General features: G+C 35.7%; 1 protein-coding gene across 1 annotated transcript in view; it reads right to left on the bottom strand.

Annotated features, from left to right (window-relative positions):
* The window catches only part of STK3 (serine/threonine kinase 3), a 273,966-nt gene that overhangs the window by 150,002 nt on the left and 98,801 nt on the right, over positions 1-25,163 (bottom strand). The gene's annotated exons all lie outside the window — the stretch shown is intronic.

A 25,163-nucleotide genomic window follows, 5' to 3' on the forward strand; every position in this document is an offset into this window, starting at 1 on the left:
CACCATAGCACATACGCTCCCCAATGTCTATCACCCAGCCACCCCATCCTCCCACCCCCTACCACTCCAGCAACCCTCAGTTCGTTTCCTGAGATTAAGAATTCCTCGTATCAGTGAGATCATATGATACATGTCTTTCTCTGATTGACTTATTTCACTCAGCATAATACCCTCCAGTTCCATCCACGTTGTTGCAAATGGCAAGATTTCATTCCTTTTGATGGCTGCATAATACTCCATTGTATATATATACCACATCTTCTTTATCCATTCATCTGTTGATGGACATCTTGACTCTTTCCATAGTTTGGCTATCGTGGACATTGCTGCTATAAACATCAGGGTGCATGTACCCCTTTCGATCCCCACATTTGAATCTTTGGGGTAAATACCCAGTAGTGCAATTGCTGGGTCATATGGTAGCTCTATTTTCAACTTTTTGAGGAACCTGATAAGTTCTTTATAGATTCTGGATACTCACTCTTTATCTGACATGTCATCTGCAAATACTGGAACCTTATCAAGATAAAAACCTTCTGCACAATAAAGAAAACAATCAACAAAACTAAAAGGCAACTGATGGAATGGGAGAAGTTATTTTAGTATTGAAAAGAATGTAAGTAGGTGTTTTCTGCCATTAAATCATACTTTTTTCCCTCTTAAAAGAAAGCATCTCAATAGTTGTTTTTAAAATACATTACAGTATTAGAAGTTTCTTTACTTGTTTCATACAGTATCAGTGACAACACATACTTAATTTTGTTAAAACCTTTTTTTTTTTTTTTTAAGGGGGGAAAGGCAGAGGGAGAGAGAATCTTAAGCAGGCTCCACCCAACGTGTGGAGCCTGACACAGGGCTCGGTCTCACAACCCTGAGATCATGACCTGAGCCATCTGATGCCTAAGCGAGTGAGCCACCCAGGTGCCCCTATTTTGCTAAAAGTTTTATTCTAAGAAATGAGCTTGTAAGAAATATTTAGATAGGTGATACTGCATATAGGCTGATGTTCTTGAAAATCACTAAGTGTTCCCATCACTAAGTCTTGGTGATGGGAAATTAAAGAGGGCACGTACTGAATGGAGCACTAGGTGTTATATGCAAACAATGAATCATGGAACACTACATCAAAAACTAATGATGTAATGTATGGTGATTAACATAAAATAATAAAAGAAAAAAATCACTAAATCTTTCAGAAAGAGTTAAGTGTTTTGTTCTCAAAGACGATACTCAACATACAGGTAAGATGAGATACACATTCTGCAGTATTAAGTAGAAAATAATTTATCTCTGTATCAGTCTTGACACTTGAAAAGTTTTCAAACTTGTTAGGGGCATTTCATCATGCATGAATGAGAGTTCTTTTATTCTGATTATAAATAAATCAGATTCCATTGTCATTTCAAATCTTTCAGGCAGTAGAAATTTTTATTTTTAGCAGTGCTCTGCAGTAACATAAGTTGGTTCATTAGTGTGTGAGCACAGCTTACAATGAGCTTCATTAGTTGGATGCTTTCCAATATTTAACCACACTGAGTGTTCTGTGAGCTAGTTTTCTGAAAAACTTAAAAGTTTTCAGTATTAATAGTTAAATGTGTTTGAAACTAACATTTCTAGTTTAAAATTCTCCCCTATGAAACTATATGCAAAAATAATAGAAAGAGAATCTTTTTTCAGATTAGCACTTGTAAGTATTTGAATCATAAAAGAAAAATACACATTATATAAAGCTGACCAATGTAAAACTTCCTTTACAGTTATGTTAGCTAAAGTTTCAAATAATCTCACTTGTGTATAATTATAAAATTACTGTACTGGTCTACTGCTTACTTTGAAAGTGATTAATCAAAGTCAGAGAAAGCCAACCATCAACTGAAGTGTGTTTCAAATTTCCTTCTCAGAGAAATGTCAAAAAAAGATGAGCCAATTTTACTTTAATTAAAACCTCATTTAGAAATACGAAATAAATGTTTTCTATTTAATTCCAATTATACTTCAATTGTGTCCAACTTTCAAACTGCTTCTGCTACTTGATTACACATGCTAAATTAATCTTTTCTTATGATTCATATAAAAAGATTTAAAATCAAGACTTGGATATTTGATTATCTAGTTGGTATACAGTATTTTGTATCTTATTCTAAATCAAAGAGTTCATTAACAAAAAAATTAACCATAAACAAATTAGTCTCAATTCACTAATGGTTTATTTACCTCTTAAGCAATACATTACCTAAGAAAAAAACTTTATTCTTCAAATTTCAGAAATCTAACTTTTTTACTTCTTTTTTTCTTACATTCTCTACTATCTCATAAAAGCACAACAAATCTATTGGCCCGGATTTCTAATTTTGAATTACTTTCCCAAAAGAGTTAGAAGTAACTCTTCCTTCTAGAACCAGAGTATGTTATAGCAACCCAATCATAAAGTACCCTAAAGTTCTGTGATCCAGGAAAGACTCCTCTAATACTAAATGACCATAATGTCAAATCCACAAAATACTCTTAGCTAAGTTTCAGATGTGTGTATTTGGTTGGTTCAAATGCAGAGAGACTTGTCCTTTGTATAACCTAACATTCTTTGTACATCCTTTCAAAGAGTAAGAAGGTAAAGGAAATAAATTGAACTAAAATATATTTTTCTAAAAAGCAGCAATCTTCCAAAAATTGATGGTAGAAATTTTAGAACACATTTAGAACTTTCTACCATGTCTTCTTAGTGTGCTTCACACAGAAAATCAAGTGGAATTACCCCAAAAATCAATGAATAAGTAAGGGAAATAGAGCCTACAACAGAATCAAGCAACAGGTTTGCACAACTGAAAGTTAACTCAGTACCACTCCCCATAACACATGAGTCAAATAAATCTCCCACTCCTTCCTTTCCTTCACTTTCCTCCTTCCTCATACACTGTTCTTCTTATAGGTTAGCCCTTCAAAGACATCTGAAGACAGAAAAGAATCAGGATGCCTTTCCCATGAGAGAAGAAATAACTCACTGATGAAACAGATGCTCAGAGAAGGCTCTAGATCTCAGCATCCTTTAACCATAAGTCCTTCCAGCTACATCTCTAGTAGATAACTGTACTTACAGATAACTTTTCAACCCTTTTCAAGGGTCTCATGTTGACAAATATTTGAAAGTCAGTCCTTAATGCAATTATAAAAATGAATGGAAAAGGAAAAACAAAAGGTACTGACTTGTGATAAGAAGTAACAATCTAGATGCAAATAGAAATCATTAGATTTAATGTCAAATCCTTAGCCTCAATTAGAAGCTTACTAAATCTAAGCCAGTCGACACTGTGTTTAAATGTGAAAAAATCAGTCAACATGAAAGAACATGTTCAAAATGACAAAATATATTATTAAGAAGGCAAATGAAATTAGAAAATGTATAATAAAATTCTCTGGAATGGGAACCATCTCTTAAAACATTTCTGTCAACTGCCTGACTTTCGGAAACATTACCTAAGAAATAAGAGGACGGTCTGTGTGAATAGAAGGGCTAACTCTTTACATGCAGTTACCTAGAACTATTGTCTAAATCCATCTGGGGGGAAAAAAAAGCTAATTACTTAGACAATGTCACCAGCTCTTTCACAGGCTCTAGCAGATTTAGGAAAGAAAAAGGTTTGAGTTGTGTTTTGTTTTCTTGTACTCAAAGTTCAGCTAAGAGTAAAGGCCTATAAAAGAAATCCTGATTTCCCCAAAGATTTCAAAGCAATTGCTTCAGTAAATCAAAAGAATGCTTTCTCTATTAGCCAAACCATATAATTCAAGAGTAAAAGGTTATTTAAGATGATTAAACTTTTCTCAATGGAAAGCTAGGTGGTAACAAGGTTAGTGATCAGAATTCCAGGAAACCGCCAAATTCTGGCACATTGTGATCATCAAACTATTACTGTTGTGGGGCGGGGAGCGAGGGATGACATTTTTGGAGAACTTTTGATGCAGGCTTAAATTTTACATAAAGAGAAGCCATATAATTGTTGTGAAATGCTTCAGAGCTCCAAGAGACAGCTACCACACTTTGCTGTGTTTCTTTTTTCTTTTCTTTTCTTTTCTTTTATTTATTTATTTGACAGAGAGAGAGCACAAGTAGGCAGAGAGGCAAGCAGAGGGAGAGGGAGAAGCAGGATCTCCGCGGAGCAGGGAGCCCAACGCGGGGCCCGAACCCAGGACCCTGGGATCATGACCCGAGCCGAAGGCAGACGCTTAATGACTGAGCCACCCGGGGCGCCCCTTGCTGTGTTTCTTAAAAACAAAACAAAACAAAACACAAACAAAAAAACCACAACACATTATTGACTTTGGGTATTCTTTAGCTCCAAAAATACCAAAGTATCAAAAAGCTAATTTCCATAATTAAAGTCTGAATTTTATGTATGGCTCCTAAACTTTCTCATTGCCCACACATTCAGTTATACCACTTAAATTTTTCCAATTGTCTCAGAATTCCCTTTTCAATTTGGTTCTGTGAATACATAGGATCTATTTCATGCAATGACGAATACACGATTATCGAACATCTAGGTTAAGGACCTGGAGTCCACTCCCTGGATTCTAATCCTAGTTCTTCCAATGTCTAGTTATTTAATCTTTCTGTGCCTTACCGTTACCATCTATAAACTGTAGATAATAATAACACTTACTTCATTGGGTTGTTGTGGGGATTAAACGTTAGTGCATACAAAATACATATAACACAACCACAAAAAGAAAACTACTGACATATGCTACAACATGGATGAACCTTGAAAACATTATGCTAAGTGAAAGAAGCCAGTCACAAAAGACTACATATATTGCACGATTCTATTCACATAAAATGTCCAGAGTAGGTAAGTCCATAGAGAGAGAATGCAGACTGGTGGTTGCCAAGGTCTGGAGGAAGGGGTATATAAGGATAAAATGTTTAAAAAGTAATGAGTTCTATTTTATTTTTTTATTTTATTTTATTTTTAAAGATTTTATTTATTCATTTGCGAGAGAGACAGAGAGAGAACAAGCAGGGGGAGAGGCAGAGGGAGAGGGAGAAGCAGACTCCCTGCTGAGCAAGGAGCCCGATGCAGGACTCGATCCCAAGACCCTGGGACCATGACCTGAGCCGAAGGCAGACGCTTAACCATCTGAGCCACCCAGGCACCCATGAGTTCTATTTTAAAGTGATGAAAATATTTGCAAAGTACACAGAGATGGCAGTTGCACAACATTGTGAATGTACTACATACCAATGAACCGTTCGCTTTAGAATGGTTAATTTTATGTTACATGAATTTCATCTCAATAAACTTATATTTAAAAAGAATTAATAAACTATTAATACCTTTAAAAATATTTAAAATTGGTAGGCAAAGAGAAGTTCAACAAATGTCAGCTATAATAATTATTATTCATGCCACAAAAACTAGTAAGTACATAGGATACTATGCTATATTCCAAAAATTCAAATTATATATATATTTTTGTGTGTTCAGTTATCCACTGTATAGTACGTCATTAGTTTCTGATGTAGTGTTCAATGATTCATTAGTTACGTATAATTAGATACACAATGGTTTAGAGTTTTATGTTTATTTTTAAATATCTACCGTAACAATTTATTTCTTTTAAATTCAGCATGAAATTATATAGTTCATCTACCAGGAACTCATTTCTCCCAAAAAATATACTCATACAGAAAGAAAACGGAAATTAAAATATTACTATGGATATTTATTGTTCCATGTTATCCAAGTTGTAAGTTTAATTTTGACACACAGTTCTTAGATGTTTAACTATCTGGAGAAAAGGAGCTAAATTAATAAGAAAATACACACAAAATGACAACTGAAAAACTATTCTGTAAATTTAACCCCACAAATTATAAATATATTGTTATACCCAAGATGTTAAAATAATATTATATGTAAAATACCACGAAAGGACTCACACATATATTTACAAACTCAATGGAAGGTTCAATTTATAATAAATCAGAAAAATTCTTCAAAATGGAAGACAAAATGGGAATTAAAAACTAGATCAGCCCAGGAAAAGCAAATTTAAGAAGGACATTAAATCATAACGCTGTATTTTGCAGCTATCAGAGATCACTAATTCACGTTCTTGTTTTAAGGCAAAAAAACCCCAAAAGATATGAGTAGAAAAAAAGCATTTTATGTTCCAAACTTGAAGCATCTATCCTATAGTTTAGGGAGACTATGTCAATAAATGAGATTAGAGTTAGCTCCCAAACCATCAATTACAGTAGCAGCAAGACATCAAGTCTGAAAACCCTTCATCTCAAATAAAAAGCTACTAGAAGAAACCATGAGGCACTTTCTACTATATCTCTAAAGAAAAACCATGAAATATTTCAAAAGCAAGAGAACAGTTCATATTTTCCATTTATTTGCCTCACGTATTTTTTTACTATTAGAAGGCTGTCCTTTTGTTTTCTTTGTCATGCCTAAGGTTTATCTTATAAATTTTCACTGAACGTGTTACAAAAGGTTCCTGTTGAGAATGATAACTGTATTTCAAATATACATTTATAAATAAAAAAGAAAACTGCCATTAATAATTTTAATATGAAATTAAGTTATTGGAATAAACTTTCAAATGTTATATGTTCAGATCGGTCAAAGAATTCAGACATCACACATGTGACCTTTACAGGTTCAAAAGCAAGAGTTTAGGTCAAGCTTTTTTTAAATAGCCAACGTTTAACAAATGAATAAAAATACGTATTAAGTGCTTTATGAATAAAAATAGTTCAAAGGAACAAGGTTTGTGGGAAACATTCTGCATCACACATCAACACTGTTAACAGCATTACACTGCATGTGCTATGAGAAAGAACTTTACAACTATAAAGATTATTATTTTTTAAATGTTACCTTTAAGAAAATAAGTCAGCTAACTTCCTGGAATTATCTGAACATGATTTACCCTAAAACACAGAAATGTAATTTTCTTATATTTCATCAGTTCCACAAAATTTGAATAAAAAATTATACATTCCGTATGCCTTCCAACCTGTATGTCTAATATCAAAAGAGCTGGGTTAGTTGTGGAAAGCAATATTAAAAAGTTAAATGTAGAATTAATTTCCATCTGATCTAGATATTGCACTTCTAGGTATATATCTGGAAGAATTAAAAGCAGGAAGTCAAACAGATATTTGTACACCCACGTTCATAGTTCATAGCACCATTATTTACAATAGCCAAATGATGGAAACACCAAGTGTTCATAAACAGATGAACAGATAAACAAAATGTGGTATACACATACAATGAAATATTCTTCAGCCTTAAAAAAGAATGAAATTTGGACACATGCTACCACATGGATGAACCTTGAAGAAGACATTCTACTAAGTGAAAGAAGCCAGATGCAAAAAGGCAATATTGTATCATTCCACTTTTTTGAGGTGTTTAGAACAGTCAAATTGATAGAAACAGAAAGCAGAATGGTGGTTACTCGGGGCTGGTGAGAGAAAGTTATACTGAGAGAAAGTTATACGGAGTTGCAGTTTAATGGGTACAGTGCTTCATTCTGGGATGATGAAAAGTTCTAGAGGTGAACAGTGATGATGGCTGCAGAATAATGTGAATGTATTTAGTGCCATTTAAAAATGGTTAAAATGAGGGGGTGCCTGGGTGGCTCAATCGGTTAAACGTCTAATTCTTGATCTCAGCACAGGTCTTGATCTCAGGGTTGTGAGTTCAAGCCCCACACTGGGCTCCACACTGGGCATGGAGCCTACTTAAATAAAAATTTTTTTAATGGTTAAAGTGCTGAATTTTATGTTACATGTATTTTACAATAGAAAAAAAGAAACGAACTTTAAAATAAAGTTCTGGAAATGGATGGTGATAATGGTTGTACAACAAAGTGAATATATATGTCATTGAACTGTACAGTTAAGAATGGTTAAAATTTTACGTTCTGTATATTCTCCAATAATTGTTTTTTTTAAAAGTTGGGAGATGTCCTTCAGAAATTGGTTTCACTCTGAAAGACTTTTACAGCAGGTCAGAATATAGCTGCTGAGGGGTTTCTGAATATTCTGTAAGTAACTAAACCACTACTACAGCTAACGAGCACTCCTAAACCAAGCATGCTTAGTAGAAATACGCAGCGTACTGGCCTTGCCCAAGTCTGGCAACCTTACAAAATGCTTATAATGCTTCTGCAGCAATAAGTGATGTACTACTAAAAATACAGCACTTGATGGTCAAGGCTTGAGCATGTTTAAACAGAATATACCTTAAATCCATTTTCCCCATGGTAATGGCCGCTTTTACACCCTCAAGCACATTCCCTTCTGTCTTCATTAGGGTCTTGTTTCCTTGTTTATCATCCTTGGCCCCACTCCTTACATCTTTAATGCTCCCCCTGGATCCTCCATCTCATTCTGAAATCAGATTAAATCCCCTCATCCTATTAAAACCTTCTTCAACCCTGATAACTTCAAACATCTTCTCTAAATTCTCTCTTCCTCTTCATTCCCAAAAACCTCAAAGAGAGTCTACTGGTGCTGCTTCCATTTCTGTACTTCCCATTCATTCTTTGACCTCTCAGAAACTGGCTTCTGCCCCACCACTCCGCTGAGCTACATTCCTGAAAGTTAACCATGACCTCCAACCTAACAACCTCTTCATGCTACCAAACCTACTGGCAAGAAGAAGACAAAAATGTGTAAAAGGTCATCAATCACCTCCTTCTTAAAACTTTCTCCCTTACCTGAAATATTATAAACTCCTAATTCTTCTCTTGTTCTCTGGCTTCTCTTTTACCTTCCTCCCTCAAATCCCCAAGTAGGGGTAACTTGTTATTCTGTCCTTCAACTTTTTTACCCTCTCTCCTCAGAACTTTTCAAAACTTCTGCAAAACTGTGCAAAATAAAACCAAGAACACAAGAGATACCAGAAGGAGTCGGGTAGTTGGAAAACAATTCCACTTACCTCAAGAACTAATTAGCTGGCAATAAGAGTAATGCTTCCCTACTGCACATGCACGGATCAGTGTTCCAGGTTAAGAAAACCACATTAGTATTTTTTGGCAGGTAAAACACATTTTAAATGAAAAAAACATTTAGAATGTTTTCTTTTTTAAATGACTGTACTGCTAGAAGGAAGCATCTAACAATCTGTTCATTATTAATTGCATGTTTTCTGATATGGTTAATTATTTAGGCTTGATGCAATCATCCAGCTGGTTAAGACTGCTTACTGATACAAAGTTAAAGATAGTAAAATATCAACTTCTTAAGCTCAAAAATAATTTCCTCTAAAAGAGTTTTAAAAAATTCTATATAGAAATCATACTTGTAGAAAAAAAAAACAGAAAAACAAAATCCATGGAGAATTGATATGTTATACTTCAATTTAAAAGTTGCCATAAAAGTCTTTAAAAGTATAATGTATGGTAATAATGATAAGAATTTATTACTATGAAAAATTTAAACCAAGGACCTTTTTACCACTTTAGGATTACTGACTGGCAATGGCTTCTTTAAGTTGTCCCCTTTTGCTTTAAAACAAAACAAAACAAAAACCCACTCATTTTAAAGCCTTATCATAAAAGCAGAATGTGTAGAAAGTATTTCATTTAAGTAAATTTTTTAATATTTTAAGGTTCAAAAAACAAGGATACAGGGAATTTATCAAGATACAGCACTAAACGGAAAATGAAAATAACAAAAAAACATGATCTCATGATTTCAATTTTAGTTAAAAAACAGTATGACATCATGATTTCAATTTTAGTTAAAAAACAATATGTTCTCATGGGCATATATATTTGCAAACAGGAATACCATATATCAAGATGTTAACTGCAAACCTCTACATACAACAAATGCAAGTGAGTTTTACTTTCTTCTTTCTTCTTTCCAACAAACGTGTACATTACAGCTATAGTTAGTCTTCCTGGAAGAATAAACTCTCTATTCTACCCAATTTCTGCCTTTTTTGACCGGGTGGAAAAGGGTCATTTTTAAAACCTGTATAGAGTGGCTTTTACTGTTGTCATTGTTCTCATGTATTTGATCTATCAACAAATCTTCATCCACTTTCAAAATATACCAGAAACCAACAACTTCTTACTATCTTCACTCCTTCTACCATCCTCTTACTAGTTATCATCAATTTCTTGGTTGGTTTACACAAGCCTACTAAACTAGTTTATGTGATTCCACCCTTTTAACTCATCAGGCTATCCTCATATCCCTCCCCTACACAGAAATCCTCAGTGACTTCTCATCTCTTTCAGAAGAAAGCCTAAGTATTTATTGGAATCTTCAAGTCTCCATGATCTGTACCATGAGTTGCCTGGCACACTCCCACTTCAGGACCACTGACTTTGCAGCTAGTTGCCTCTACCTGATATATTCTGTACCCAGACACCCTCATTTCCTTCAAGTTTGTATTCAAGTGTCATCTTCTCAGTGAGGAAACCTAACATGACACATCAACCACTTCACCCCACCCTTGAGATTTCCTATTTCACGTCCCTGCTTTCTTTCTTCTATTGTAGGACTTCTTGCTATCTAACATAATAGATGCTGTATTTCTCTTCTTTGTTATCTCTCTCCCTCATTAGAATATATGCTCAATAAAAGAGAAATTTTCATCTTTTTCTTCCTGCTACATCCTCAGCGCCTAGAACAGTCACAAGTACATAGTAGGTGTTCAGTAATTATCTGCTGAATGAACAAATGCACTCCTGTAAAAAGCAAGGCTTCCCAGTCACAGTAATGGTCCGCATGCCAAATGTCATGAATGACAGCAACTCATTTATTCATACTCTGAAAATCAACACCTAAAATGACTTTACAGAGGGCTAGAGAGGTGAAGAACAGCTATGGTATACAATAACATAGTCATATTTTCTCAAGCCTAAAAGGAAGCATCTACGATCTTCCCTTCAAAATTTAGGAATAAAATTATGGCCTGATTTAATATATTAAAGGGACTCGGGGAGATCACATTGCTGTTATTGTTGATACATAGAAAAAAAAAGTAAGCAATATTGTCTGAAACCATACTGTTCCTCCTCTAAGTTTTCCACTAGAATATTCAATTCCAGTCTCTGAGGCTGCATATAAAACTTTCCTTATGTTTAAACAAAAAATAAGCTGAATATCATACTACTATGCACCTGAGTATCTATTATCTAAAAGATCTTGGGTATTTTATAAACATCAATCAATGCTGGGCAGAGAAAGCTAAGAGAGACTAGGCAATTAGATACTGTGAAAAAATGGAGGCAATCAGAAGAAACACAGTGGTGGCAGTGACACAAGCTAAGCAGGAGGTATGGATAATCTGGGTAAGTGCCATGGAAAAATAAATATCATGATTGGACTTGAGGCAAATGGAAACAGTTCAAATTGGCTTCGTACAGTACTCTGTGGAACATATGATGTCCATATGTCCATTACCAACAAACTGAAACATGGAAAATAACAAAAGCCAATGCTGTGATGGCTATAAGAACACACCCAATGCCAGTCTCTACCACACCACAGCAGCATAACTTACTATAGCTGCCAGGTAAACTGGCTAAGAAGTCAGAAGCAATAAGACAAGGGGGAAGGCCTAACTATAAACTTTTCCTTCCCGACAGAAAAAGAGCTGGGATCTACACAGAATACAGAAGGTGGCCACAATAAAGGCTGAAAAGTATACATTTTTTAATGAAATTGTTTTTGCTACAGTTGCTGAAAGTATAAAATACTTTAGAATTAAAGAGGTCAGCATTTTATCCAAAACTATAAGTGATTTAAAATCCAAAAAACTAAATAAAATAAGTGGAGTGATGTGTTAAAAACAGTTACAGGACGGAATAACAAGTTTAAAAAATTGTAAACGTGACCTTTCAAGTTTGAAATACATAATAGAGAATTAAAACAAATGGACCAAAAGATGTGCAGGGAATCCACTATGTTTTTTATCAGTGCTAAGAAGTCTCCCAAATTTTCTTTCCATATTCCCTAATCCCCAAACTGATTCATCTTTAGGACACAACCATAGTTGATATGAAAGAAGTAGTGCTTATGCAAATGTCATAAAGGACCAATTTACACAGCAAACCCAAACCTATAAAAACCTATAAAAAGCAATGCTAACATCTTAGAGCCTATTTGGTGGTCCTGATCTTTTCAACCAATCAAAACCAGACATTCCCAGCCAGGTGAACTACATAAAAATAACCTCAGCTCTAAATCAGAAATATATTGGTTGCCACTCACTGAAACTACATAGTAATAAAATCCAGCAGTTAAAAATACATAACTATTTTATAGTAAATATCAATGTCATTCCTGTTTCAACCTGACTTCCCATTCTACCCCCAAACCCCCAAACTTGAAACCAAGTACAATTTCTTGAGTAGCTGGAGTGTGGTTAAGGAAAGGAAGCTATGCTTGTTTGTATGGAATCTGCCATTTCCTCCCTGCCAAAACACTTGTTTAAAAAGTCATGTAATATTTCTATTAAATTGTAAATGCAGCCGACAAGGAAATGGCCTACTGGCAGTGTATTACCTTTGTGGCAGTGCCAACGGGCCTACAGCAAAATAGTGCACATGATAATTTCAACATGCATTCCCAAGTAACAAAATTGTGCTTTACATAAATACCACAGAACCTGAGCAAGATCCAGAAAAAGCAATGAAAATTTGCCCAAGCTTTCATGCTTGCCTATATCAATTGTATGTCATAACTAAAGCAAAATAGAAAAGCATCTACATATGTCCAGGAAGCTTGTGAAGTTAGATCATATAACCCTGGGAAAACTATTGCAACTTAAATCTGTGTATTTCTTGTTAACCACTGTAACAACTCACTAATAAAAATTAAGAAAAACTGTGGGTATCAAATGAACCAAAATGTACTAACTACATACAAGTCCTTAAAGACCATAATGCAACCTATTAACAGGAACATATGTTCAGTGTAAGCCACAATTGTTATGTTAAATTGCTTCTTCCTTTGATATCACTCATTTGATCACAGAATTTAAGAGATTTCACAAACCTTCCAATTAAAATGGTGACCTTCAGTTTATAAGTCACTTACTACAATGCTTATAAAGTTACCTCTGATCATTTATCCCTTACCTTTCAATATATAGCACAACTACATGTAATTATGCTATTTAAATGATCCCAGATGCAATGAAGATGATTCTATTTATGTAAAAGTTATCCTGAAAACAAAGTTAGTATAAAAATCTAATCTGTAATCAATATAGTCCTCTAGGACAGCTGAAGAATTCTATTTTGCAGGAATTTAACTAAAATACATATATTTTAAGTCAGTTATAACTTATCTATCTTCATTTTTTAAAATATGTCTGTTCAGCCATAATTTTGAAAGTTAAATTTGCTACTGATAGCATTTTCTCCATTTCTCCAAAAATATGAACTTTTAAAATATTATACCCTTGAATTACAGAGTCAACACCTGCCTTCAGGTATCTCCTAACCTCCCAACACACACTCACACACACACACACACACACACACACACACACACACACACACACCCCTACCTATTTATGTCTTCTAAAATTAATGCTAGCTTAGGTCTCTAGCCTAAATGGTTTCTCTGACTGGTTTCAAAACAAAACAAAACTCTCTATGACCAATATAACTGCTTTTCAGACATAAGTCTTCAATAAGGCTTGGCAATTATGTTCCCATTAGCAAAACAAAACTACTGTCCAGAGGCCAATGCTAAGGGTGCTAAGTCTTTCTGATTTCCTTCAACAAAGAAACAGGATCTAAAGTACCAAAAAAAGGATAACAATTTAAAATTTAAATTTTAAATAAATAAACTGTGCTTAGTAAAAGTTTAAAAGGCAAGCTATAAGTAATGATAAACCTTTCAAGTTGTATTTGATTAGCATTTACTTAGTTTCATTTTTTAATTTATTTCACTGACTCTTATTCTAAGTTCTAAGTACAACATTTATTATTCTAAGGAAGTAGAATCTGAGCCTGACAGATTTCAGTATTTACACCAGAGAAGTATCTTTGAGATAGGAAATGGAATCGAGCACATATTCAACAAAAATATTTATTGGATGCTCTCATGTATAAGTCATTCTGCTAGGTTCAATTAGACACACAAAGATGAAACATACTTGCATTTAAAACTGAAGTCTAGGAGGGGCAAGAGGACAATTACCTAACAGCTATGATAATACAGAGTTAGTTAAAAAGTACCAGAAGACAGTCATAGAAAAGGTGACATGAGAATTCAGAGAAATAAAAGATTTCTTTAGTCAGTGATCAGGAAATCTGGACAGTAACGAGACATACCTAAAACTAACCTTTCTAGAAATAAATGAGTATGGTCGGGGGGAGGAATCATATACAGATCTGTTTACAGATCTGTTTACTGGTTCCATAGTAAACAAAATCATATCCTAAATATACAATATAACAAGAAACTCACTTGAGAGGCATTGATATTACTACTGCAAACCACAGTTCTGAATCTTTTTGGGTCACTGGAAAATTATGAACTTGCAGCAGAAAAATACACACCTGAACAAATATCGGTATTTAAGTGCACTAACACTATGAACTCCCTGCCCCAGAAAAAAAAGTTCACTCTATGCTCTTACAAATCATGGCTTCCATGAATGAGCTAGTATATAGTGAAAATGAAGAAGAAACCAGCAGTCTACCCTGAGGTTAGAAAAGAGGATCCACATGTACCTCTGCCCTCATGGGCTCCTTACATCTACATGGTTTCCAGTAGAGGCTGCAAAGGTCATCTCAGCAAGGGCTTAAAAGCTTTCTGGAACCTACCCTGGCTGGCAATAAACTCCTTTGGGTACTGTGTAAGACCCCCAATACCTCCAGCCCTACTAGATACCCTAAAATAAAGCCAGGTGATGATAAAGTAACTGTCTGAGCCTTTCCAAAGCCAAAAGCTCCTTAAGTGACAATGGTAAATATTCTTATATATCACCTTCCGCAAGAACTTGAACTTATAGTCTCAATATGAGACTTGAAAGTTAATTTAATAATGCTACCAAATATTTCTATAGTATTTAATACTTTACATGTATTGCTCATTTACATTATCTTTATCTGATCTTCACAATTAACTCTGGGAAGTGGAGAGATGAGAGTCCATTACAACTAATCACAGATAACAAAACTCATCAGGACTTACAAGTCCTGAACACCAGGTCATACCCACTACTATGTGGCAACAATGGAAGCATTATGACATTGGAAGAATTCATATTTCCAAAACCTGGTACAGTGATTCTTGCTCTATAAATACAAGTTACAATCCAGTTCTGGGTCATAAAATCAATGTAATGGATTTGGACTACCTATTTTTTTAATGAAAGGAAGAAGTAGAAGAGAAGACCCATACAACTGAAACAAACTGTACATAAACCAGTATTTACCTATCTATGCATGTGCAAAATGGGTCACAATGCAAAATACATTTTATACTATGGATCACAGTCAAAGATAAGTGTCAAATGTAAATGCCATTTTTTAATGATTAATAAATCAATTTAAATTGTGTACTGTAAACGCTCCTATACAAATACAGAGAAATACTGCCTTTGTCAGTATCCTATATTAAAATCTTAAAAAGATGGATTCTCACATAATTCTTTCTCAATAATTCTTTCCAGTATAATTCTATCGCAGTGATTCCTTCTCTCAGCAATGCTTAATGTAAACATGTCCCCAAAACGACAATTCATATTCATGTAATTCGTATGTCAGTAGGAAAATGATGATTGCTTCCTCAACAGTCACCGAACCCTTCGTATTTACAGAGCACTTGGCAACACAACACCAACAGCAAGATTTGAATTTAAATTAACAGTGGGACTTTGTCCTCCCTGTGAAGGAGGATGATCCCAGCAGGCCCAACCAAGAGAAGCTGAGATCTGCTTATTCTGTTCTCCTTGCTTGTTCATCTCTTCAATTATTCTTGAAGACTGGACAGAAATATGTTGAAAGTGTCACTGTAATAAACCTTAATCCCCAATTTAGGGGCTGGAATGCCTGGTACTCCCACACGGATAGGACCACAAGGCAGAAGAACTTGAACTTTTAAACAGAGTGGAAAACCATATGTCCTGGAAGTAGGACTGAAATTCTCCAATGATCCAATTTGCCCCATTCCTCCAGATCCTTGGCTATTTCTAATCTGAAAGTAGGGTTCATACTTCAATAAAGTATCACATAATCAGGCAGAAAAATGTAGGGAACAGACAGGGAGGAAGAAAGGAAATGTGAAACGAAAGAAAAGCACAACAGAGGTGGGGAAGGGACTGTGTGAGCATTCAAGTGCATGCACTGTCAGGGACAGAGAACAGCCGGTGCAAGTAACGGCAACAGTGAGGAAAAAAAGATGAGGATGAGCTCAAAGGAGAAAAGCAAGCCCTGTATGTAATGACAAACAATAAAACTCTTCTTTATATTCATATGATCCTATATAATTTGTAATACGTGAATCAAAGTGGTTACAGTATACTCTAAACAAATAAATGTATTTACCTACTCCCTCCTCTCCCCCCACCCCAGAAAGCTAAATAATTCTAACATTAGAATGCTAGTTCCACTGGACCAGAAGTTCCAAGAGAACAGGAAACATGCCTGTGCTGTTTACCTCTACATCCTCAAAGTCCAACCAGCAAATGATAAATGTGCACTAAAGATCTGTAGAAGGAAATAAAGGGGAACAGAAATAAAAGAATACAGGAAGAAAATCCTAGGGTACTTTCCTTCAAAAATCAAACACCCATACTTAGATGACAGTTTCTCTGACACAAAATAAGCAATGTAGTATAGCAGAAATACTCTCCAACTGATCCAAAAGTCGAATTCCCTGTCTCCACATTAGAACAAGCATCTCTTTATATTTTAACATTAATACCAAATCAAAAATATTTCAGTATTAATGATTACATTTTGTATTACTGGTAAAATGGGTATGTCCCACCACAAAAAATATACACAATTACATGGCAGATAAATTTAAAAAGTGTTATTCTCATTACTAAAGGAATCATTAAAAATTATTTAAAAAAAAATTCAGAGAACTTTAAATGCTGATTTGCACCTATTAAATATTTACACACCTTCTTCAGAACACACCTACTGCATAAAGCAAAATAATATATACAATTAAATACAAGTAAACAATCCCCTACTTGTAGACTAGTGGGTCACTGGCATATAAACAGGAAGGGAAAACCATTTTGACTCAAAGACCTCCCAATGGACTAATTATAAAGGAAGAATTACAAAGGCACTTAGAGTATCAGACTTGGGGTGCAAAGAATGATGGGGCACAGCTAGAAGGATAATAAACAGAGGCAGTAAAAAGTCAAAGGACCAGGAAATCTCAGTCAGCAAATAGAAAAAAAGCAGAATACTTGAGAAAAGTCAATAAAAATGAGAAAAGAAACTCAACAACAACAAAAAAACAACCCAATTAACAGATATTTCTTCAAAGACATACATACCGATGGAAAAATGCTCAACATCATTAGTTGTTTGGGAAATGCAAATCAAAACTATAATGAGATAGCCACTCACACCCATCAGGATGACTATTACCAAAAAGACAGAAAATAAGTGTTGGAAAGAATGTGGAGAAACTGGAACCGTGTACACTGCTGGTAGGAATGTAAAATGGTACAGCTACTGGGAAACAACAGTATGGAGGATCCCCCCCCCAAATTATACATAAAGAATATCATCTAGCAATCCGAGTTCTGGGTATATACCCCTAAGAATTAAAAGCAGAGTCTTGGGACACCTCGGTGGCTCAGTCAGTTAAGTGTCCAACTCTTGGTTTCGGCTCAGGTCCTGATCTCAGGGTCCTGAGATCAAGCCCCGTGTCAGGCTCCGAGCTCAGCGTGGAGTCTGCTTATCCCTCTCCCTCTGCTCTGCCCCCTGCACGCTCTCTCTCTCGAATAAATAACATCTTAAAAAAAAAAAAAGCAGAGTCTCAATGAAATAAGTGTACACCCATGTTCACAGTAGCACTATACATAATAGCCAAAATTGGGAAGCAACCCAAGTGTCAGTCAATGGATGAATAAACAAAGTGAGGTATACGTACAATAGGCTATTATTCAGCTTTAAAAAGAAAAGAAATTCTGACATATGGTACAACATGAATGCACCTCTATTATGCTAAGTGAAAGAAGTCAGACACAAAAGGACAAATATTGTATGATCCCACCTATATGAGGTGCTTAGAACAGTCAAACTCATAGAGACTGAAAGTGGAATGGTGGTTACGAAACGTAGAGAGGAGATAATAAAGAATTATTGTTTAATGGGCACAGAGTTTCAGTTTGGGATGATAAAAATTTCTGAAAGTGGATAGTGTGATGGTTGCACAACAACGTGAGTGTACTTAATGCCACTGAACTGTATACTTAAAAATGGTTAAAATGATAAATTTCATGTTGTGCATATTTTACCACAATAAAAAAATAAGACAGAGATATGTCCTAATATTAGTCACTATTAATCTTAAACTGTATATAATTTATTTTTTTATTTAAATTCAATTAGCCAACATATAGTACATCATTAGTTTCAGATGTAGTGTTCAGTAATTCATCAGTTGCGTATAACACCCAGTGCTCATCACATCACGTGCCCTCCTTAATTCAGAAGGACAGAATAGATTATGGAAGGTATAATGGCTGAAAGGCAGCCCCCCAAAAGATGTATCCATGTCCTAATCCCCAAAACTTCTGAATGTGACCTCATTTGGGAAAAAAACGGTCTTTGCAGATCTTGAAAGGAGGCTATCACCCTGGATTATCCATGTTGTCCCTAAAACCGATGGCAAGTGTCCTTTTAAGAGAAAGGCGAGGAAAATTTGAGAAGGTAATTGAAGATGCAGAGACGGAATAATGCAGCTACCATCCAAGAATGTCAAGGATTGCCAGCAGCCACCAAATGCTGGAAGAGGTGAAGAATGGATTCTCCATTAGGGCCTCAGGAGGGAGTGCAACTCTGTCAACACCTTGATTTCACACTTCTGGCCTCCAGAATTGCGAGAAAATAAATTTCTGTTGTTTAAAGCTACCGAATTTGTGGTAATTTGTTACGACAGCCCTAAGAATCTACTACGGGGGTAAAAAGATAAGAAGTAAGGAAGTGGGCCTTATAATCACAGAAGATGTCATTCAAGCCAAAATTTAGCTATGAAAACCAAGAGAAAAAGAGGATACCTGGGCTTCACCACTAAGCCACAGCAGTCCCTGGCCACATGAGGTCCCCGAACACTAGTGCTGAGGGCAAGGTGCTGAAGCCAGCCCCCTACCTCACGCAGGGCAGGGCAGGAGCGAGGTTTGCTTCCAGGTTTCTGGCCCAGGGAAAGGGGAATCTGGGCCAGCATGTCCACAGGTCAGGCCACAGAGAAAGGCTGTACCCTGCTCTAAGGGTACAGGCTCTAAGAAAGAGGCTTTCACCCAGGATGTTCCTACAAGTGAATATTAATTCTGTGAATTAATACCCACATATTCCCTCATCCACTCCCAGACAAAATAAAGATACTTGTCTTTTGCCCTACGTGTTAAATGCCTTTTGAGGACTCTTCCAAGAGGCAGTGCACGCACACACACGAGGACAGGCCAGGTGTCTCCCAAGACCGACACAGTAGGGACAGGGAGATGGAAGATGTGTAAACATGCTGAGTGTGGTATTAGTCCACTACCACAGTCTTCCAGAATTTCTCAGCCAAATCTTACCGTTAATTGGGCAGGAAGGAGGTCATTGATTCAGTTCTATTTAATAAAAAATGGATAACTCAGTTTTCACTCCTTAGACATGGATATAATGCCTTCTTTTTATAAAAGCCTCAATTCTTTTTTTTTTTTTTTAAGAAATCTTGTTGGATTAGGAGTACACTTGGTTGTGAAAGGAGCAGCACCCACGTGATTTGAGATAGGGGAAAGCTACTGTGTGTTTTCATTTTTTAATATGCAGTATAGTGATTTTTTTTTCCTAATGTCTGTGTTTACTTAGCATGTACTGGAGCATTTATTTCACTTATTAAAATGCACTGTTTCCCCAAAAGGGATGAGGGTGAAGAGGCTAGTTGGAAAAAAACAGCAAGGTTAAGGAAAAAGTTCTTCCGGAAAGAAAGATAATATCATTTTCAAAAACATTCATCAAAAATATCTTTTCCATGTTGAAAATATCTACAGGGTTCTTTTCTTCATAAGTGATGTGAGGATATATACAGAGAGACAGCAGAGATCTTTTTTTAGCGTAAAGGAACTCCTACTTTACTCTTAAACAGAGATTGTCAAGCTGTATATAAGCTGAATTTCCAGAAAATTGCCATTTACATGCCTCCAAATGTCTCAAGTCACATTTGACATAAATCTTCCCAAAATACACAATATATTTCTACATCTTATTTTTTAAAGGCAATAAACATTCATATTATATTGTGTAGAAGTAAAATTCTTAGTCTCATTTTATTTTCTTTCCTTCAGTTGATGCCAAGCAATCATCAGTCACAAAGCCGGCTATCTCAAACAGTCCTTAGTCTGACTGAAACACTTCTGTCCTTACCCCTTTCACCACGCCAGGTAATGTGTAATCAAACACAAAAGCTTGTAAAACAAAAGAAAACAAAACAAAAACTGTATTTAAAAGAATCAATAGGGTCTTAGTGATGTCAAAGAAACAATGTGCCTGGGTTTGATGGCAGGGTACAGGGATGGATATTTAGAAAAATGATACTATTCACTCATTTCCTGATTTTTTTTTTTTTGGTAATTTTATTTCTTATAGAGCTGAGAAAGGGGCAGATCTCCAAAAAAGTGTGTGGTTAACTGAATTCAAAATTATATTATCTATTATTTATTATACATAGTTCTATTTAACTGACCAAAATTAATTCAGTATCTTCATATTTAAACTTTTAAAATAAATTGGGTTTCGATAAAACTTCTTTAACATTTTGAGCAGATTTACCTCCATTTGTCATTATTCCTTAATCTGTGTCATTACTCAATCTATTTTAACCTATTAGCTGTATGTAAATTTATAAGCACATTCTCATGCCCCCGCTTACACAGCTTTACATGTTTTAATGTGTATTTCATCATTGCCTTTTACTAGACAGATAATTATTACTCTCGCCACAGCAAAGATATAGTTTGCATACACTACAAGTTTCTCTTTAAAAAAAAAAGAGAGAGAGAAAGCTGTATAAAAACTGTAAAATTTAGTTTATATCACTTGCCATCAAACAAATCCAGTGTTTTTTGTTGTTTTTTTTAAATTTTATTTATTTATTTCAGAGAGAGAGAGAATGAGAGATAGAAAGCATGAGAGGGAAGAGGGTCAGAGGGAGAAGCAGACTCCCCGCCAAGCAGGGAGCCCGATGTGGGACCCGATCCCGGGACTCCAGGATCATGACCCGAGCCGAAGGCAGTCGCTTAACCAACTGAGCCACCCAGGCACCCAAATCCAGTGTTTTTAATAGCCCTTTCCTCCTTGAATATTTATATCCCAAATACCTCTGACTCTCTCTGAGGAATGATTAAAGAAAGTATCAATCTTTGATAAATGATAAACTAAAACAAATGACCTCAGCCTTAACACTTTCAAAAGACCCATTTTCAATTCACAGCCAAGTTCCAATTTAAGCACTTCCATTTTCTAATGACACTCAAAACATATGTCCTACAAAAAGCTTAATCAGTGAAAAACCACCATATTAATTTGTGACTATTTAGACAGGAACAACCCCATTCTAAATTATTCAAGCCTGATGCATATCATCTTGACCCTAATTCTTGCTGGCCAAGCAAGCATAGGTCCAGGGCAGGCCTGGAGCCTGGGCATACCAGAAGGATGGTGTATCTGAGAACAGGACTAGGAAACCAAGCCCCAGTTCACTCAGTCTAGGAGTCAACTTCGTTGTTCTGGGGCTGTTTCTATAACATACGTCTAGAGGGCAGGCATAGTGAGAAGGGCTACAACCTTGTAAAACCGGCCAGAGAGAATTTCAGAAGGACTAGGATGTAAAGGCTAGGGAAGCTGGCCCACCACACCCTAACTTAGCCTCCTATTCCAGAGAGCCATCTATATGCAGTAAATCATAGAATATCCTTTACTTAAAAAAACTAGCATTCTTTGCCTCCATCTGTTGTAGTGGCCTTTCCATCATTCCTATCTTCATTCCACTGTGACAACTTTGTAAACTATTGGTTATCTCATAAGCTACAGTGCTACCAAAAAAAAAAAAAAAAAAAAATAGGAGTGGAACATAAAAAATTCTACCAGATTGAAGTGCCTGGGTGGTTCAGTCGGCTAAGCGTCCGACTTTGATTTCAGCTCAGGTCATGATCTCAGGGTTGTGAGCTCGAGCCCTGCATTGGGCTCTGTGCTGGGTGTGGAGCCTGCTGAGATTCTCTCTCTCTCTCTCCCCACCCCCCCCCCGCCCTTCCCCCCCATCAACTCATGCATGCGTGCGCTCTCTCTCTAAAAAAAAAAAAAAAAATTTGTCCATATTTCTTCCCACTGAAAAATTTAGAAGGTTCGTATTTTAAATTAATAATTATGAGATTAAAATGTTGGCACATTTTTATTTTTGCTAGCCACTCCATTTGTATACAGTTGACATATAAACACAAAAGATACTTCCTTTTTGCCAAGGCAAGAAATGGACTAGCCCAAGTTCATATCTTAGTTCTGCCACTTCTAAGCTGTGTCATCTTAATAAAAAACATAATTCTTTAAATATCCATTTCAGCCAATCCACTCATTAAATAGAGATTGAAACATTTATTTTACAGAGTGGTTAAAATAAGAAAATTATTTAATTAAAAAAAAAACTTCACTATTTCACTCACTAATCAGAGTTTCATATACTAACAGCTCTCCCATACCTTAACTACCACTTTATTGGCTCGCTAACCTCATGGAAAAGACTGAGATTCTGAAATAATTGCTTTGCGGGAGGCTCCAGCACCAGAATTTTTTCAAAGCTCTAGCTTTTCAAAGCTAGAACGCTGTCTAGCTCCCTGATCTCTCCATTACCTTATACCCTCTCCCCTCTTTCCAGGCTAGACCCCCTTGGTAACCACCTGAACAAGTCTCTCGACAGCATCCTTAAATGCCCGGTAGCCCTGTCTTTCTAAGAAACTCATTCATTTAGACCCAAACCTGAGATCAAGGCCGTAAGGTGCTGCACTCCGCTGCTGAGCATTGCTAAAGCAAGGCTTGAGCAAAGAATCACATTGGTGACAACACAATCCTCACGTTCCAACTTTAGCTGAATCCTCAACAATCTGTTTTTCTCTCTTGGACAGCTCTTTCTTTTCTCCTCAACCTGACCTCCCACCAAACTAATCTAAGCCTTGGTGAAGCAGGAAATATTATTAATTTTATTAAAATTCCACTCTTGAATGCATATCTTTTTAATATTCTCTATGACAAAATGAGAAATACACACAAAGCACCTGCCCTGCACACAGAAGAACAAGGATTATCTCAAGGAAAAACAATTGTGTGACTGAACAGCAAGCTAAACAAGCTGCAACTCTTTTTTCAAGGAACACCATTTTTACCTGAAGGAATAACTGACAGAAAAACTATGGCTATTCAGACTTGGGCATTTGATTGACATTCTCTCAAAAATGAACCAAGTGAACCTGTCATTTCAAGGAAAACTATCATACTTGTTGCCAATGATAAAATCTGAGCTTTCAAGTGAAAATTCAAATTTTGGAAAACTTGTATCTGTCACATGATCTCAAGAGTTTCCCAATACCTGCAGTTTATACTTGACTTTGTATAAAGCAGTGCAGAAACATGAGAAAGGCTAAATAATTGTAACATAATTTAAATAGAAACCTAAAACCTTGCTGTGCTTGGAAATGCACAAGGCAACATTTGATAAACTGTCCAAAGAATTACAGGGCTAAAAATTGCCTATATACAAGTTGTGAGGAAAGAATGAAATTTACTTAGGGGCGCCTGGGTGGCTCAGTTGGGTAAGCATCCAACTCTTGATTTCGGCTCAGGTTATGATCTCAGGGTCGTGAGACTGAGTTCCACATTGGGCTCCACACTCAGCGCAGAATCTGCTTCAGCTTCTCTCCATCTCCCTCTGTCCCATCCCCCTCTCCCTCTCTAAATAAATAATAAAATCTTTAAAACAGAAATTTACTTAGGCGGTAGCTACCAAGGAAGGCTTTATATAGAAATAATATCTGACCTGAGACTTGAATGAGTAGGATTGAGACTGGTAGAAAAAAGTGAGATAGAAAGATGCTGATGGATAGAAAAATAGATAGATGATTGATAGGTAGGTAGGGAGATAGACAGAATTTCAAAGAAATATACTATCTTCAAGTGTATTTTTCCTATTTCATATGTGTGAATTTAAACTGTCAAGTGATATTTTAAGATCCTGGAAGTTGGGAACCACATACTACAATTCCTTACTACCTATCTGAGAGACTACTTCAGGGTCAAATTTAATATGTTGATCTATGAGGTTGGAAAAATAAGATCTACACACAAGGAAGAAGCAGAAGAGTAATAATCTAAGACCTGGGTTAAATCCCAGCTCTGGCACTTGCCTAGGATGCCTTGGATAATTGAGTTAACCGCACTAATTCAAATTCAAATACACCTAGTTTGAGGATCACCTTAAAATATTATAACATAAAGTACCAAAGATAAGTAATAATCAGAGAAGAAATGAGAATTTGTGTTGCTGGTTTTATGTTAACCTTATGATTTTTCATGTAATTTTGCAAACACACAATTCATGTCATTTTTATTTTTTACTTTAGCTAAAGTAATTTATATACACAAGGAAGATGATACATATTATACGCAATTGTATTACTCAGAATTCTCTACAAAATGGCAGGCAGATTATTAAATATTTTCAGTAGAGTACACTGTTGCTTATATTACTGAAATTCAATCCACAATAGAATTGTATTATCAGAAATAATTCCAATTTATTCTTCTTCAGATGTTCCAAAATACTGCATTCTCTTTCCTCCCATCTATTTACTTCACACATTTCTCCTGTCCTCCTGACACCATCTTCTCTTCTCTACACAGACACACACACACACACACACACACACACACACACACACACACACACA

The sequence above is a fragment of the Callorhinus ursinus genome, unplaced genomic scaffold, assembly GCF_003265705.2.
Source record: "Callorhinus ursinus isolate GAN/ISIS: 27379988/994484 unplaced genomic scaffold, GSC_fseal_2.0 scaffold5, whole genome shotgun sequence".
NCBI classification, from domain to species: Eukaryota; Metazoa; Chordata; class Mammalia; order Carnivora; family Otariidae; genus Callorhinus; species Callorhinus ursinus.